The following is a 17,045-nucleotide window of genomic DNA, read 5'->3' on the forward strand; positions in this document are numbered from 1 at the left end:
CGTTGACAAAGTTCAATATTCAATGCAATACTTTTATTCTCTGGCAACTATGCCTGCCTGCCAATGTAATCTACATTTTAGACAGGTCATAACAGAGATAATGGGCATACTTCCTATAAAGGCATATTATATTTTATATATTACAATTTGTCTCTGTGACTTGTTTTCTTGCTTTTTTTCAAAGCAGTTTTTATTTACAATACTGTCACAATCAATAAAGTATGCTATTCTTTTTGTTCAGATTGGCCTCTTGTTTTCTTTTTTAAGGATTCTAGGTGCAAGGAAAATAATACAGAAAATAAAGACTGCACACTGCGAATATGCTCCCACTGTTTATTGCAAGCTTAACCTCTCAATCATGTCTGGATCTCCAGCAGATCTTTATCACATCTGATGAAAATCCAGACGTGATCGAAACATTGAACTTGCAATAAACCGGCCTGGAGCATGTTAGCAGTGAGTGTGCAGACTTTATTTTTCATGTTGATCTCTTGTTTGTCCAGCACCTGGATACTACTACCGAGTACCGACACTATACGCCTCTTATCGCGAGGAAAATAATGACATGGACATTTGCATTGTGTTTTATGCCAGCGTGTTGGAGGAAGGTGGATGGGGTCATGGGGAGTTGATTAGACATGGTGTCATTGTGACTAACAGGCGGGCGCGTCCTCCTGTCACACATGCATTGTTGACTTGGGGGCCCATCTCGACACCCCCCGGGCGCACTGAATACATCGAGGCGTCTCAGATCCTCCTCCTACACACACCCCCCCCTCTCAACGCTAATCAAAAACCCACCCTCGTCTACGCCGTACTTATGTCACCCTAATATTGCTCCATTACGTAACACGTGCACCCCCGACATCACAGTGGGTTTGGCATCAATCTTGACAAAATAGACTAATGGGACAGCTGGCTTGAAGTGGCCCACTCAGCAGCTCAGAAGCTGAATTGTACTCTAAATTATAGGCTGAGCAGGTGTCTGACCCACTTGGCCTGAAATGGCCAACTGAGCAGTTCAGAAAATGCCCTGAATCAGCAGCCGATAGCGTCCACGTGCAGGAGAGGTCCTTGGAGCCTCTCAGCTGTCCTCTGGCACACCCTTTGGCCATGCACATTAAAACTTTCAATGTTAATTTAAATGGCCAACTTTTATACTCTTCAGCAGTCCTGTGGAAGGGGTTACCTGCAAGCCTTAAGTCAATTAGCTGTAATGATACCTTCAACAACACTGTAAAATTCAACACTGGAAATGCATGTATTGATTTATTTTTCTGTTTGTCTTTGTGTTCTATCCTTTTGACAGATATGAACAAATATATTCATGTATGCATTTTTGCTCTCAGGATTTCACGGTGTAGTTGATATGTTTGGGGGGGTGGGTCTCTGGCGCATGTGTTTTTTTTTTTACACAAGGAACACTCAGCCAACAGTCTATGTGCACCAATTATTCAGGCAATTAAGTGAGATCGCTGCCTCTGTCATTCTAGCTGTGCTACTGTATGAACTCCTGTCTATTAATATATACATTTAATTTGTAAGATTACCATTTTCCACTGTTGGTTTATTAATAACATGGTCAAGTAATGCAACCTGCCATTTGTATAATTCTATAATATTTTGAAACATTTAATTTAGCTACGCTACACTCTAATAATTAATAGACTTGATTTCAGAGTCACTTATAGCATTGTCATGAATGGCCTCATGCATACCATCTCACATTCTCTATCATCTTATCTCAGATTCTCTGTCATGTTCTGTCTAATCTCTCAAGACAGATTCTGATAACAGCAGAATCTCTCAGCACCACTACCTTAAATATGTAATGTTGTTGTTGTTGTTAGGCATAAACACAGAAGCACCCACGAGGAAGTGGACTGAGAAAGGGGAGGAGCCAAACCAAGTTCCTGTTTCAACACAAAAAAAAGGAGTTGGTACCCACAGCGGAAAAAACTAAGGCTGTGGGTACCAGATTGTGTTCAGATTATGTATGTTAAATCCCATTCTCTATCAATCTATCTCAGATTATGTATCATTTTATACCAGATCTTCCTTAATGTTATGTAAAGATTCTCTATCATGTTTTCTTAGATTCTCTATCATGTTATGTCAGATTCTTTAATCCCACTCACAACTGAAATTCTCGACAGTGGATTTATTGAATATTCCCCAAAGCACTGACCCTATATCCACAGAAAGTTTTGAATCGTACTCGGTATGGATTTTTAAGACGTGACAAAATAAACTCTTCAGTTTAGCCTTCACAACAGCCAGTGGGGTGAGAGCACAGAGCATTGCTAGAATCCTGTGTACTGGCGAAAGAGCAGTTGAGCCGTGACCTGAGACTTAACCCATTAAGACCTGAGGCCGACTCTACAAATGCCTTCTAAATCATTATTTCTCACACTTTCAAGATTTTTCAAACATGTTAAAAAATGGACAAGATGTACAAGCTCACAGCACGTCACTTTGTGTCGCGCTGCGAGCTTATAACATTTTTTTGAATAGCCAACGCAAAAAAATTAAATTACACGGTTTTAATGGGTTACGTTGTAATTTTGTGTTTTCTGTCCACCACAACGTAGCATCCATTCTCAAATAGTAAAATGGAATAATAGACCCATAACCACTATAATAATAATAATAATAATAATAATAATAATAATAATAATAATAATAATAATAATAATAATAATGACTACTAACTACTAAAAATAATACTATAATACTAACTAATCCATATCTGCATTTCCCACCCATCATCCGTCCCAGCTATGGATATAGGCTGAGGCTTTTGTTCGCTTTTATTTTATTTGGACCTCATTCCAAATAAAAATTGCAAGGATGTATCACTGTGTAATATTCACGTTCTGTGTAGATGTAGTACAAAAAAAAACAAAAAAAAAACATGCAAAGTGAAAAATCAACTTCCTCACTGCCTGCATATTGATTGAAACCTTTATTTATTCTCGAAAAGAGCATTGAGGTTTACTCTAATTTGCTATACACACACAACAATTAAGGTACAGATATAAAACACAGAAACAACTAAATAAGACCATAACAGAAAGCTAGTTAAAACAATTACATAGTGAGGTAGGGAGATTTAAGAGCAGGTTTTAAATTGTCCATAGGCAATTTTTAGCGCGTTGTAGATTGTCCCATGAAAAAGGAGCATCATAGCAGAAAGCAGTTTTTTACCAGTTCAGACTTAATGTAAGCCACTTGTTTGAGCGTCTGGTTGTCAATGCCCATGTGAAAGTTCAGGTCGATTGTCGACCCACTGAGAAATAAAATGTGTGAGGACAGACGGACAGAGTTTTTTGTTCATTACAGTAGGATAATAAAAATACGCTTTTTTGCACCAAGCTATAGTCCCTCAGGACTACCCTGCTGACTACTGTTTTCGCTCTACATTAAATATCTTCACTGTAAAATATCCGAACTAGAAGCTCATAGATCTGCTATTTTCTGCGAAGTTTAAGGTTTACGGGGTTAATACAAACCATGGTGGCTCACACATTGAGATATAAAAAGAAACCAGAAAAATAAATCTAAGTGCTTTGCTTTAAAAGAAGAAAAGCATAAAAAGAAAGCTAATATTCTTAATGAAAGCACATACTGCTATTAGTAAGTTAAATGGCAAATACAATGCCTTACAAACGGTGGTATAGAAAAGCTAGGTTACACAGATAGAGATACTGTACTGTAGGTTTGTAAGTGTTGTTTAAGGACTTCAACAGAGCCTGCCTCTCATCTTTTTTTAGGTAAGGACGGTGGACGATAATTTTGGAATATAATTGAAGAAAGGCTATGCATGTCTAGCAACGCCTGTGGAAGAGGATCTAAGGGCTAGTGGAGGAGCATGAAACAACAAGGAGTCTGTGATAAAAGCGGCCCGAACTCCTGGAGAGCTTTACAAAAAAGTAGAAGGATTTTTAAAATCAACTTCAACCTACTTGAGATAAAAGCATGAATTCGTTTTTTCATCATCTTGTCATATTAGGAATGGTCATACTGTACTTTTGCAATATTTCTCAGATGAAAGAATGCTGTTTTGGTAAAAAATATTTGGGATTTAAAATTGATATCAGAGTCAAAAATTCAGATTTGATCAGTGGAGTCAGGTAGCCAAGTCATTTAAAACCTTTTGCTTTGGGGCCAATAAGATTTTGGTCTTATCTTAAAGTAATACTAGGTAACGTTTTCAACAAAACTAAAGTTAAATTGTATATCTTTTGTCAGTGGCAAAAGTTTCACAACACCCACTCCATGAATTTCACCCCCGGAAGCCTTTTATTTATATATTTTCTATTGAACGGTGAAGGGGGGGACTTTCCCGGGAAAATGACGTTCCTGGCCAACGTCATGACGTCGTGGCCGACGTCCCCAGGAACTACCGCAACGGTTTCCTGTTTGGCCAGGAACTACCGCGGTAATAGCAAAAAGGAACCTCACGCTGATGTTAAGAGAATGTAGGATTAGAAGATCGAAAAAGAACAGAAAAAGAAAGCACAGCTCATGGTAACTAATGCTCCACTGGCTAAGAGAAACGATCCGTAGATAGTATAAAACAATTAAAAGATCGCTTTTTGAAACGCTTCCGGCTTCCGGTGAAAACGAATGGAATTCTGGGTAATCGAGGATTACGGAAATTGTATGCAGTGACGGTAGTGACCAGCAGAGGTTGCTAAAAATCGTTATTTGGGATTCTGCATTGTACAACTTTAATCTAATTTAGAAAGTTATTAATTTATTGATTGCAGACAGACAGACAGGTTCAGAAGATGTGTACAATTGTGCATCAGTTATATAAAATTTCACTTTGTCTCTGTCGCGTGGAAACCTCATACGGTATGTAAAAAAAAAAAAACTGTTACTTTTGAGGATTCAAATTCAAATACTTAATACTTTTGTGTGACGTTGTAGTATGATCAAGTAGGGCGTTAATTTACAGAAAAAAAACGTTAGAAAAAAAGTTAAAGAATATGGAGATAAGAGGTTTCTGCCCGACAGTGACGACTTGTATCCTGCTCTGTCCTTTATCCATTATGACTTTGATGATTCCGACTTTCGCTGAAACCGAAAAGGGTCATTGTGGGGTGTCGTGTTTGTGTTATTGCATGTGACTGTGCAGGGTCAATGCGCGACCCGCATGCTTTGCCACGTGAGGGGCGGAAGTAATCTGGCACAAGGAGGTGCACCCCTGCAGCGTGCTGATGACTGGTGAAATGCCAGGTCTGGCGAACGGCAGCCAACTTTTACAGAGCTGATGGTTGAATGTCACAGCGCTTCAATGAGAGTTTTTATGTGGTCCTTGTAGCCTTTCAACTGGCCCACACTCGGAGCACAAGTGTTCTTATGTGCCTTTGGTGTGGGCTCCGGGCTTAGCAGTATATCTCTGCTGCTGTCGGGCAGAAACCATGCTAACTCCAAAATGTAAAATTTTCAGGAAATGAAAAAACAGAATATAAAAATTCAGGAAATGAAAATGTAATATTTTTTTAAACAAAGCAATACTGCCTCATCAAAGTTGGTATTGTGACTTTGCGTCAGATACTTGCATGTGTCATTATATTAACACCACTTTACCCAAATCCAGCTCAAGTGGACTTAGGAGGTTTTGTCCATCATTGATAAGAACAGCTGACAAATGGATCTCCAAGCTCCCAATGCATCACAATGCGTGAATTAATGCCCTGATGCTTCATGACACTGCTTATGTAGGCCTACATTAATAAGCAGGACTTTAAATATTACAAAACTTCTGCAAAGAGGGGTTCACAGAGTTGTAGTTTCAATAGAACTAGCGAGAGAAATGCTACATGAACTCATTTCTTGTCACATTGCTCTCCTCAGAAAACACTACATAGATTTTAGAAATATAATTAATTGTTTTCATAACATTAGCATCATTGCTAGTTTGATAAACAGGTACACTGCATAGTTACGAGTTTTTTATACTTTTCATTGGTTCGATATCTTTTTAACCAACACACTGTTCAATAGCGTTGATTTATGAAAATAAATGTTAAGTTGAAAAATGGAGTTAGCTGGTTTCTGCCCGACGATATACAGTAGCAGTGGCCGATGGCAGACATATTATTAGACTTTTTTTTATGACATCAGTATCGGCAATTATGTAGATGATGTGTACAATTTATTTCTAACACATTCAGCCTGGTGTACTTATTTTGGGCTTATATATCAAAACATATCAAATATATTATTATTGCTTATATCAAAACATCAGTAACGGGTGATCTAGGACTCTCCAAAAATTGGATTGGCATCGGACGCCAAAATCTGCCATCTGGGAGATGGTGATCTGCTAGTCATCAGTGTCAATGACGGGCACTTCCAGCTGGTGGGCGCTTGTTGCACGACGATCTGTATTTTTGGAATATTGTCATTGAGACCGCATGTGGTGCTTGTTGGGTCTAGTCTGGTGTGTTGGGTAAAGAGAGCACAGTCATCGGCGTCCAGAAGCACCAGTATGTGTTATGGTGGGTATGGTGTGTGTGGTGGCCGGATGTTAAAAAGGTTTCCGAGGACCAGATGGCAGAGATGGCATTGATCAGTTGGTGTAGCCAACGGATGAAGAGGTATCCGCCATGCTCGAGTACTTCAGCCAGGATTCCGTCAGGGCCAGGGCTTTTGATGTCTTTGAGGCTCTTGATGGCCTCGCGCCTCATAACAAGGGCAGCTCCAGATGGTCAACGGGGAGTGCTTGGAAAATTAGCAAATTATGTCATGATCTGTTGGGTTTGCGGTGTTGAGGAGACCGCCGAAGTGTTCAGCTTCCATTTCCAACTTCAACTTTATTGCCACATTACAAGTTTACACGTATAATATCGTGTCTGTCGGGTGTTAATCTAATAAGTCCAAAACGGTTACTTTTTAGGATTAAAATTCAAAAACAGCAAAAGTAACAGATCTACAAGCACAACGTTTAGAGCTTGTGGATCTGCTACTTTTGATACTTTTGTGTGACGCTGGTATGATCAAGTAGGGCGTTAATTTACGAAAAAACACAAAAAGAGATAAGAGGTTTCTACCCAACAACAACTATATACTTGGTGAGATTGTCCTTGTGCAAGCTTCCTAGAGTTGCAGTTACTTTGTTACTTTTGTTGTTTGTTGGTGGTATAACATTATTTGTAGAATTACATAATGTTTTTTTTCCCACAGAGCTTTTAGAACGTGCAGAACAGAAGCCCCCCCCCAAATAATATAAAATAATAATAATAATAATAATAATAATAATAATAATAATAATAATAATAATAATAATAATAATAATAATAATGAGTGAATGTATAAAACATTGGATGTTTGGTTGCCATGGCTTGTGAGACAATAGCGTAAAGACTGTTGCCGCGTTGTGTCTCTGTTTCATCAGCACTTCAGTGGTTGCCAGTCAGTGTGGAAAAACGGCAAAATGAATTCATTACTCCACCAGGAAAGTTTCATCACTTGACATGGCCGAGTCTCTGTCTGACTGGTCTCAATCCTCTAGACCATGAAATATGCAGTTAGTGCAATGAACTGGTAACCACTTGAGTGCCTGTGTGCTTTGACCGTCAGAGGCGTCGTCGTGTGGAGGGGGGAGGTGAAGTGTGACATAAAGAGGATGAATGCTATCTATAAAAGAGAAAGAATATATGCATAAAGTATTGGTGTGTATACTGTATACAAGGCACACGAAGAAAGGAAAAAAACAGAAACAAATGGTTCAGGTTAAAAGTGCAGCAGTCTGCTGGCCATCACACCCTAGATCCATCCATCTACAGTAACCCATGGGTCTTCAGCAAGGGGTCCGGAACCCCTAGGGGGTTCTCTGAGTCATTACGGAGGGGCCGCCAAATCTTTATGTGACAGGAATAAATAATTAAACACTATTAAACCCTATTCTGGGTGAGAAAATTCGGCAAAAATTGCAGATCTACAAGCTCACAATGCGAAAAGCACGATGTATTGTGAGCATGCTGTAGATTGGCTATTTTCAACAAAGAAGGGGGAAAAGTTCAGACCAAATAAAGAACCAAAGTTCAAGTTTACTAAGTATTGAGGGTTAGGTGTCTGAAAATATTTACATTTATCATCTGTAAACAAACAAAATGAAAAAACATTTTTCACATCAATGATGATAGTGCTGTCAAACAAGTCTATGAAGCTATGGTATGAAATATGAGTTTAATCTGCAACACAATTTTATACAATATGTAGTGGGGGGGGGGGGGGTCACTGCTTCATCTCTCTCTCAGCTAAGGGGGTCCTTGCCTGGGAAAAGAAAAAACGTTGAAGACCCTTGATCTAACTCATCTATCCCTCTATCCAACCCATCTATCAATATATGCATCTATGCATCTATCCAACCCACCTATCAACATCTATGCATCTATCCAACCCACCTATCAACATCTATGCATCTATCCAACCCACCTATCAACATCTATGCATCTATCCAACCCACCTATCAACATCTATGCATCTATCCAACCCACCTATCCGTCTATCCATCTTATACAACCCATCTATCCAGGATTTGTTCCTTGTAGATTTAACAGTAACCAGATCGCTCGCCCCAAAACACACTAGCCCCCATTTCTTTTCAGAGGCAAATTGTACTTTTACGCCACTACAATTATTTGAAAACTTTAGTTACTTTGTAGATTTGAGTTATTATTACAAAACATACCTTAACCACTTCAGCCCTAATTAAACTTTGGCTATTTGAAAATAGCCGATCTACAAGCTCACAAAGCTCAATGCGTTTTACTGAGGTTAAGATTAGGAATACGTTTAGGGTTAGGCACTGAGGTTAAGTTTAGGAATTTATTTTTACTGAGGTTTACTGAGGTTTATTGAGGTTTACTGAGGTTAGGTTAGGTTTAGGCATACAGTAGTTTTGCTGAGGTGACGTTTAGGAGTAAGGTTAGGTTTAGGCATAGTTTTACTGAGGTTACCTTTAGGAATAAGGTTAGATTTAGGCATAGTTTTGCTGAGGTGACGTTTAGGAATAAGGTTAGGTTTAGGCATAGTTTTACTGAGGTTACCTTTCGGAATAAGGTTAGATTTAGGCATAGTTTTACTGAGGTTACATTTAGGAATAAGGTTAGGTTTAGGCATGGTTTTACTGAGGTTAAGTTTAGGAATAAGGTTAGGTTTAGGCATAGTTTTACTGAGGTTACCTTTAGGAATACCTGGTGGCGACCGTTCCGAGGTCGTCAGATTTGACCCGGGGCGAGCGTGTTTTGGGGCGAGCGTTGTATTCAATCTAACTGGGGTTATATATTTTTTTCACTGTGGGCCATAGATGGATTTAATGGGATTTTAGAATCCATGGGACGTGTTGGTGTCAGCATGACGGGCAGTGAGTTGTATCTCACTGTCTTTCCTGGTCTACCAATCATTTTGCCTGGTTCTGAGGGTGCACTGGGCCTCAACCCTGACGGAGGTGAAGCAAGTCTTCAGTGTGATGGATTGTGGGTTTGATAAGTGAGCAGCATGGGCCTTGTGCTTTAACTGAAGGAGGTTGTGGATTTATGGAGCAGTATTGTTCTGCCATCTACAGTATCCAACAACATACTGTCTAATTGTACACTGGGCAGCTACAGTAGATCGCATTATACATTTTGGCTATAACATTTTGCGTGTACTGGATCATTGCGTGGACTTTCTATGAAATAAATCAAAATGTTGGGCAGCCTGTTTTAACTTAATTTATATTTTTACATTGTACTTTATATTAAATTATCATTTGTATAAAGCACCTTGGGCTACATACAATATAGATGACAGACACTACACAAATACAGTTTATTATTCTGTTTCCAAGATGAGGAACATTCAGTTCCTCATCTTTACTCATTCTTATCCAGATTGCATTTGGATTCATTAGTATTCCTTGCATTGGCCTGGAAGAAGCTAATAAAAGTCCAAGGACTGATCCCTGATCCTGCAGCACCCCCTAGCGCTGAAGATAAAACAGAATTACCTGCAATACAACATTTTAAATACATGAACATCCTTATGGATGGGGTGAAAAGCATCAGGTAACATGCAAGTGAACACATTGTCTCAAACAACACAAAAAGATTACATTTGTTTCAATTCTGTTATTACTGAGGAATAGCTACAAATACAATGAACCTGTCAGGCAGATACACATAGGCTGCATACTGTACACACCAAGCATGTACTGTAATAATGTGACTCAGTCTTCACAATATGCAGGCGATTTATTAGCATTAACTCTCAGCATTAGTTGCTGCATAAACACCACAGAGTTATAGGTATAAACATACAATACTGTGTACTTCCTCACATTATTACACAAACACATGCACTGTGTGAGTCATAGTATGGCCTGTCTATTTATACCAGTGGTACTCAAACGTATTTATGTCAAGGACCCCCAAATTCATGTGCTCGCAGACCCCAATGTGAAAATATTTTGTGCCAGGGACCTCTTACAAGGATTTAGTTCTCTCAATCTTTTTTATGTATTTTATAGCAGATCTACACGCTTCGCGACACGCTGTGAGCTTGATTTTGATTATATATTGGCTAATTTAGCTGAGGACCCCCTCAAGGACCCCTGAAGGTTCCCCAGACCCCACTTTGAGAACCACTGCTCTATAGACCCCTTAACAGACATCACACTGATAAGAACCAGTATGCGCGTGCAGGCCGGCACCAAATGAAACCCATTCTGTCATGTCTCGCTAGGACGCGTCTCACTAGCCAACACACAAGAGGAGGTTGGTTGAATGAACTGAAACCAGCGCACCCCAAAACAATATGTAGGGAATTGATTGTGTAACCCAGGTCCAGAAATGGGTTAAAATAGACTGAATCACCCTTTACAATAAATAGATAAATAGTGAGTTTAAATGGGTTAAATCATCCTTCAATATGAATAAATAAATAACTGTTAAAAAGTCATCAAGTGACAATTCATTCAGTCATATTCCCTCACTACAGTAAAAGATACACAGAAAACCCCTCAGATTGACATTAAGCTGTGGCCCAATTAGATGAGACAACGCCCTGTCTGAACAAGGGCCTGTTAACTGTGTGTGCAGGGACAGCAGGTGGAACGAATTCCAGCTAATCAGACAGAGAGGAGTCACTTCAGCAAACTTTTGCTTGTATTTTGCTGGACCCTGCTGTTACTAATTTGAGTGTAAGGAAAGCACCACCATCGGTGAGAGGAAGATTTATTTTTTTGTTTGAACTATTGTTTAATTGTTATATGAATGTGAATTTGAAAGGTTATTTCCAATAAGTATTTTGAAGTGAAACCTTATGCAGTATTGTGTTTATGGTACATTAACACAGAGATGCCTCTGGCCTGGCTTTATGCAGGTCAGGTTTTTTGTTTGGATACATTTGTTCTGATTCAGCCCGACTCTGGTCCACCAAGGATGGCGAGCTAACCTAACCCATGAAGATTGGAAGAACCCAGAACGTGATAGATATCTCCTTGGACAGACCCAGAGCCGTAGCCCTTGTCCCCAGTGTGGTAGGAAATTGTCGCACACACTGCCCTGCAAGGAGCAGTGCAGTATTGAGCGGTGATACTAGGGTTGCCAACTTTCAGAAATGGAAAAACGGCGTGCATGCGGACCGCGCGCGCGATCTTTTTTTGCGGTTCTGGGCGGATTGGGTTCGTTTTTTCCGCGGTTCTGGGCGGATTGGGTTCGTTTATTTTCCAGTTTTTGGTTTCTTTATTTTGGTTTTAGGGTTAGGATTAGGAGTTAGGTTAGGGTTATGTTATTTAATTCATATTTTTGCCTGATTTTACCAATTTATTATCACAAAAAACAATTTCTGCCTATTAAAATATTCAAACAAAACGGGTTTATACTAATGTATTTTGTGGATTATATTAGACAACAACTAACAACTACATAAGAGTTATTCTTTAAATGGGCACACTATTTAATTATATTGATTCACACACACACACACACACACACACACACACACACACACACACACACACACACACACACACAAAAACAGCACCGCGGACAGCGCCTGCCTGCCTACTCACTCGCGCTCTCTCTCTCTCTCTCTCTCTCAACCACACGTTAACAAAATAGAAAAATAGGATCATCTGCGATGAAAATGTTTAACCATCACCACGCATTGCCAATTGCTAATGTTCAACCAAGAAGACAAAGATTCAAGTTTCAGTATTACTTTAATTGGCTTTTCCAGAGATCGAACAGTATCAGTACAAGGACCAGACAGAAAGGCATGTAGGCCTATTGCTAGTGATAATATATGGACAGGATATGGATGATAATAATGTCCATTTAAATGTGTAAATGTCCATATGATGTAAAGTAAACGTCCGTATAAGTGTCCTTCATGGGGGGTCGGGGGAGTCGGTGACAAAGTTCTGATTAGAAAGAAAAAAAGAACAAGAGGAAAAACACATTAGGAGTGTGTAAAAAGCACAGCCCAATATTGTCAAAATAAAAATACAATAAAAATATTACTCACCTATTTATTTCTCCAGGGATACTTCTTGCTGCTCTTAACAGCACCCAGCAATTCTTTGTCCTTCTGCGCAGCAAGAAAGAAGTCTTTGCAGGGCATGTTCATGTTCACTGAAATCTGAAGCTCACTTTTGATCAGGTCAGTGCTGCAGCGATTTCTTGCATCTGACCACTTGTTGGCCATAAGTGAAAAAATCCTCTCCACAAAGGCATTTGATCCGGGCACACTGAGAACGAATGACACTATCTGGAACAGGTTGGTCAAGTTAGATTTTACGACTTTCTGGAAGACAGACACCCACTTCTCACTGGTTGATTTTTGGGGATCCTGTCGTGCCGTTTCAATTTCTTCCTGGCTGGCGCAGAATTCCTCATACAGTTTGTCCATGTTGAGTGTGTCAGTCAACTTTAGGGCAGCCGCCACCTCTTCCAAGTCAGAGAATCTGAGTGTCTCAAACAGGCCGATTGGTCTGAGTTTCATCATTACATTGTCTGTGGATAAATCAAACCATTTCTCAATGTATGAATTGACAGTGCTGTAGAATTTAGTGAAATCCACTTTAATTTTGGCCTTTTGTGCAGGCAGCAGTTTATCCATCAGCTGCTTGGTCTGGAATCCACAGAATCCGTCATATTTTCTTTGTTGAATTTTTGCTTTGAATTTCCTGATTTCCTCATAAACATCAGTGATGCAGAGGTTTGTTTCCTCTAGCTTCTTTACAAGCTGGTCGAAGACAACTCCCACGTTTTGAAAGAAACACAAGTAGATCTCAACTGTGGCAGCTTTATCCTCATCATCATCAGAAAATATCTTCCTAAGCACCACAGGGCAGGCCTCGCCGAGTGACCTGAAATATGCTGTTATTGCTGGCCAGCTCTGTAGGAGACGCTCAACAGCTGGATACAGTGACAGCCATCTGGTGCAGACGTGACGCAGAATCTCTCTCCACTCAATGTCCACAAACTCGAAAAATCCACGAAGGTTCTCTCGCCGAGAAGCTGACACTGAGAAGTGGCTATACACTTTTAAGACAACTGTCTCTATGTCCACTGACAGCTGGTCGCATGCATGTTTACAGGCATTGTGAGCAACGTGGGCTGGGCAATTTGCTTTCAAAATGCGACTGTTGTCACTCTGTAATAACTGGTAAACAGAGTGATGCCTGCCATAATTGACATTGGCATTGTCAGCAGAATAAGATGTGATACACTCTGTCTTGAGTTCATATTTGGTCAAACACTCAATTATGGCGTGGTGGATCCCACTGGCGGATTCGTCACGGTCTTCAAAGAAATCTAGTAGTCTGGACTGTACTCCGTCTTCATTAAAGTATCTCAGGCATACAGGAAACATTTTTCGGTTCCCCTTGTTTGAGGCGTCTGAGGCTACTGAAAAATACACAGGGGCTGCATCCACCTGCTCACCTGCTGCGACCTCGGTGGGAGGAGGACACAGCTCTTTTAGAATATCCCGAACAGTTTTGGGGCCAAGCACATTGGCTGTTATCATCTCAGCCTTTGTTCTTCCACATTGCATTTTCTTTGCAGTGTTCGAATCACTAAACATGGCACTTGCCAGCTTATTACTGCAGTCCATGCTGTTGTAACTCAAACCATGCTTAACTGTGTGATACACTGATGTTACCTCACATGCAGCAACTTTGTCATGTTCTGCAGTTGAACTGCCAAAGAATTTAGTTATATTTGATGCACCTTTATTTTGTGTTGCTCTCTTGTGCATGTCTGTGCCAGCATGCTGTTTCAGGTCGTTTTATTGAAAACTCCCTCCGACACAAGGTGCAGAAGACCCGAGACAGATCTCCACTCACAGGCTTAACCCAACTGTGTTTTTCTTCCCACTGTTTGTTGTAAGACACAAGTCTTTTCTTTTTAGAAGGGCCAGGGCCCAGAACCACATCCTCTTTCATTATCACCTCCTCCACCACCGGCAGCGCTCATTTTCCCACACGACCCAACAGGCTGACATGCCACACAAACAATGATGCCGCGCCCACCGGAGAAAATCTCACACACACACATACACAAGCACGCGTGCGAGCACTGTGCCTGCCCTGTCAACTGAGTGGTCCTAGCGCCCTTCGTATACAGCACACAGTCACGCAGCCAGACACACTGCATTGCTGCGCGCAAACAGAAATATATTTTTTATTTTTCCCTTTACACCGGAGTCCGGGACAAACAAAGTCCCGTACGGGACACGCCCCTTTTGGCTCAAATACGGGGCGTCCCGGCTAAAACGGGACGGTTGGCAACCCTAGGTGATACACACATACAGAACCACACACACTCTTCTGCCCTGCCAGTAGTGCAGAACTGGACATTGACACACGCATATTCACCACACCCTCTGCCCTGTGAGGAACAGTGCAGGACTGGACAATTAGCTCCAACACACACACACACAACTCTCTGCCCTGCAAGGAGCAGTGCAGGACAGGTGTCCCAGTTCTACTGGCCGTCCATATCAACTGGTATCTCGCTCGCTCCTGACAGCAGATGTTGTTTGAGGAAGTGGGTGGATGATTTTTTAATTCTGTCCCATTTATCTGTCAGCAGTCTCTGAGGCACACCAAATGTATATATAAAATCGAGTACACATTCAGTGACCTCCTCTGCTTTTTTACTCTTAAGAGGGTAGGCCTCTGCCCACTTTGTGAAATAATCCATAATCACACACACATATAGATTACCTCCCTCTGTTTTTGTCAGTTTCAACAGGTCCATGCCAACCAATTCAAATGGTTCTCCCACCTGAAAGACATGTTTTCATGAATATGGGGTTATCTTTTTCGGCTGTTGACATGAGCACTTAGTGTCACAAAATATAGCACCTCTATTGGATTATACTGGCTCTTCTCCTTTAAATTGGACCGTTTTGCCTGACATTGTGGGCACTGCTTAATCTGAAGGAAGAGAGTGCACAGAATCATTGTATGCATGAAGTTCAGAAAGAAAATTATTCACTAAAGTGAAGCAGTGACTGTAGCAAATATGAGTTGACTTTAGTTCCCTACCCATTTTCCAATGTCGACTTGCATCCCAGGCCAGTAATAGCGAGCGATAATGGCATGGTGGGTTTTTTCAACACCACAGTGGGCCCCAATATCGCTGGCGTGAAACTCCTGGAACACTTCAGCTGCCTTTTCTGCAGTGGTTACCACCTTGGCCCAGTGCTGATTCAGGCCCTGGCCCTTCCTCCTGCACAAGTAGTACAACTCTCCATCTGGTCAGAGGGTAAAGCGCATGAGTTGAAGAGAACACATTGAATAAGGCTGGGGTTGATATTGTATATTGTACACAATTGCTTACCAGTAACTTTATAAGTCAAGGCTCTTCTTTTCAGAATGTCCCTCTGTTGTTTGTCCGCTCCCTCAGGATAGACATTGTGGACCAGAAAGTCCATTAGCTCCTTCACCTTGACTTGGTCAAAGGTACACATAGCTATTATCTACTGTTTGGCTAATACTAAATACTTACTTGCTTGCTTACTTGCTTGCTTACCTACTTACCTACTTGCTTACCTACTTGCTTGCTTACCTACTTGCTTGCTTGCTTAGCTACTTACCTACCTACTTACCTACTTGCTTGCTTGCTTGCTTACTTCAATCTCTCTCTTCAATCTCTCTGTAATCTAATGTGTTTTTTTTTACTACTCCTACTCTACACTTGTGTCCTCAGTTGACCTCCATTTATAAACTCACTAATACATTAGGCACACCTCTTCCAACCCAAATTAACATTGACCAATCATATGGCAACACATGTGGCCATTATGGTCATAATGGTCATGGACATTTTCACACACAAAGTTGTGGCCATGTAATAGTGGTTATAAAATAGCATTAATGCACAACTGAAGAGGTGTGTAGAGTCCAGGTTAATGGGCTTGATATTGATTAGATAAATGCATTGTGATATAATATAATGAGGCTACTTTGAACTGATGGTGCTGCTGTCTGAACGTAGGACCTACAGCAGGTGGTGCTGTTCTACGCTCTGCAGTGCACAGCAGCCTTTGTAATTCAAAGATAACTAAGATTATTAAGATGATAGGCTATTATGCACTTGTCAGACTTCACACAAGAGTTTGTGGTTCATGGTGTGACTACCAACATCATTGACTTGTTTCTACAGCTATTAAACTATCATGTGAACGGAGCGCTTATATTAGTCAATATTATATGCTTATATGAGCAACCAGATGAATCAGTCAAGGCAGTTCAAATTATATCTGACGGTTCATATCTGGACATACACCAGACTATACACATTGTTTCCTGGGATTTCTTCCAGTGTCTCATAGTGTGACAGGTTAGGCGCAGGATTATGGATTTTTCTCAACTGTGGAATCCCGCTTGATACTTTCAGATGTTTTGATAGATTTTTTTTGCTTCATTATTCTAACTGTTTTTTATGGGTGCATGTCTTTACTGTTTCATACAAGTAAGATTACACAAACAATGGGATGGATGTAATGCTTTATTCATTGATATAAACGACGTT

This window comes from Gymnoscopelus braueri (assembly GCF_963280865.1).
Source record: "Gymnoscopelus braueri genome assembly, chromosome: 8".
Classification (NCBI taxonomy): domain Eukaryota; kingdom Metazoa; phylum Chordata; class Actinopteri; order Myctophiformes; family Myctophidae; genus Gymnoscopelus; species Gymnoscopelus braueri.